This window comes from Pinus tabuliformis, chromosome 8 (assembly GCF_031772625.1).
Source record: "Pinus tabuliformis cultivar Carrire ecotype Pingquan chromosome 8, CPIR1, whole genome shotgun sequence".
Lineage (NCBI taxonomy): Eukaryota > Viridiplantae > Streptophyta > Pinopsida > Pinales > Pinaceae > Pinus > Pinus tabuliformis.
In genome coordinates this window covers 707,696,616-707,699,661 of record NC_142294.1, presented here as the reverse complement: position 1 = coordinate 707,699,661, position 3,046 = coordinate 707,696,616, and positions in this window count along the sequence as shown.

Sequence of the window (3,046 nt, the reverse complement as noted above, 5' to 3'; positions counted from 1 at the left end):
TATAAAGTGCCTTGGGCACCTAAGGAAGGTAATTTCTTTCAATTTTTGATAGCGAAAATGTGAAAATTTTCCATGGAAAAAGAGTAATATTCATATAATAAATAATATGTTTTTTTTTTTTTAATATAATCCATATTATGAACTGCTCTATAAATTATCAAGGACATTCCACTAAAATAATTCATCACAATAGATCTGATAAAATAATTGTAATCTATACTATGAAATTTAATTTTCCTTTAGAGCTCATATTATTTAATAATTAATTTTATGCTTAAATGAATAAAATAGCTGAAATGTGAGAAATAAAGAACGAAAAAAAATGCATACATGTACCATCCACAATAGACACAATTTTTACCATGGGAAGCCCTTATCAGAGAAAACCCAACTAGAAGGTGAGGTTGCTTTCTCTATGTGGAAATTTGCAAGTATAAAGGAAGAAGTACTCTCTATGGAGTAATATGCTAAATATGGTTTATAAGGCTACTAGAAAATTGTAACCCCCTCTATTGTTCTCTCTAACTTCCCACTTTTAATTGCTCTAGTCAACTATGGAACAAAATACAATAACATGGAATGGAATCCCTACTCCTTCTTGTGGCTCAATATTTAACGTCATAGCTTGCTATCCAACCAGAGGTAAGGTTTGACTCCCTCAACATTTAATTAAAGATATGGTTTTGGACCTTCTAGAGTCTTCTTGAAAATCTATATGTGGATAACCTCATTTACATGACTAATGGGGGTTTACGTGACATCCTTTTGTACTTCTATGGTCAACATGGCATGTTAACTTATGGAAGACATAACTTTTGCATATGAACTTTGATTGATATGATTCTTACACCATTGGAAAGGTCTCTCAATACAAATCAATGTCCCTAAATCCACATTAAAGTAGGGAAGTTTTGACCCCAAAAAATGTCATATGATGCCTTAAAATGACTCAAGAATGTTTTAGACACCAATTCTCCAAATTGGGACCCACCATTAAAATGACCCTACAAGTTAAATCCTCTAATTTTTTCTACTCTAAAAGCATTGAGATAGATGACAAATAATATAATGATCCAATTTGGATCATAACCATATATTTAATTTTTGAATTTATAAATGTAAAGTGTGGCTAATAAAAAACAAATACATAATTCATAACATAAAATTATATCACAAATTCAAACTAATATATGAATATGTATCAATGTTATGAATCATGTATTCATATATGAGTTAAATTGGTATAAATATGTGAGAAGTTAATCTCGCATATGAATACATGATTCCCATGTATTCATATACTAGTTTACTAATATGTGGTTCCCACATATCCATGTATTAGTTTATTAATATATGAATAAGAGGATATATATTTATACATAAGTAAACTAATGTATGAATATGTAACCGAGTATAATATATATGATTATATATCCATGATAGAAAGAATGTATTCATATATACATGGGAGTTATGTATTCATATATTAGTTTAACTAATATATAAATACATGGTTCCCACTTTTTCATATACTTTAAAGCACATATCAATATATGGGTCTTAAAAGAAAACATATGTATCAAAATTAGTTAAAAAAAAACCAATAGGATTTAATATGATGTTGTCAACCTTGAGAATAAATGTTTTTTGAGGGAAAGGAAGAAAATGATTTCTTTAGGCATATTTTCAACTTATCTCCTTATATATTTATTCAAATTTCAAGAGTATGCACCCATTGGGTGCATAATTAAATTCCACGTCTGATGTGTAACCATTCTACAGAGTTTTCATAGACCCATAGTGAGATAAACTGGCAATACATTAAAATACATGTTTTTTTCCCAAGAAACACATTTTTTCATGTATTGTCAATTTATCCCACCACATGTCTATCAAAAGTATGCATAGTGGGTAGTTGTTATATGTGGAATTTAATTATAGATCCAATGAGAATGTGAGTAAATATGTAAAAAGATAAGTAAAAAATACAATGAAAACAATTAGTTTTCTTTCTTTCCTTTTGAAAATTCATAACTCTTATTTTATTGGTTTACTTAGGAAGCCTATTTTAAACCTCAACTTTCTTTGAATTAGAAGTAAATTGATATATGAATACGTGGGAGTCATGTATTCATATATTAGTGTCCGTGTTATGAACAATGTATTCATATATTAGTCCAGAAATAATATATAATTGCGTGGTTCATAACATAAACATGTATTCATATATTAGTTTGACTTTTAAAGCATATCAAATGTTTTTTTTGGATTGAAATATAAATATTTCTTTTACATCATAATAAAGAGTTGTAGCCAAGTTAAAAATGGCTACCCAAGACTTTCTAGTGTTTCTTAAGACAAAATAAGTAGTTCATTGGTGTTATCAAAAGAATTTTACAATGTGCTATATCATATTCATTCCATGTTTTTTTGGCCAATAGCATGTTTGAGAAAAACATCTAGAATCCTATTGATATTGAAAAAACATAGGAATTAACGAAAATCATGGTTAATATTTGCTCCATTATGGCCAATGTTTGAGGGGGGTGGGGGCGAGAAGTTTTGTTGTTCAATTTCCATTACTTCCTTAAGTTAATGAACCATTTCATCTTCTCCGAGATCGAGCTAGGTAGAATTGTCCAATATTTTATTTTTTGCAATTATGGATAATAAGTCCTTACAAAAATTTAGATCTAGATTTTGTAGAATATTACATCCTACTTCTAATATATCAATCTTGTGTTTTTTATGAACCAATAAACTTAAAATGTTTGCATGTTAAGAGGACAATGGTTCTTGTTTCCATGCACTTTTGTTGTCACTAAGAATAATGAAGTCTTACTATACCAAATGCTTTCTTCATGCCTTCTCTAAATTGTCCATTGTTCTAAATTCAAAAATGTCTCTATACTCCATGAGAGATAACTCTTTTATTTGAGCCAAACAATATATGGTGGAGCTAAAGAAGAGGTATATGTTTAATAGAATAGAGGAACCACTGGGAAACTTGCACTCAAATTCCTGCTTGAAATTTGAATGTTTGTCA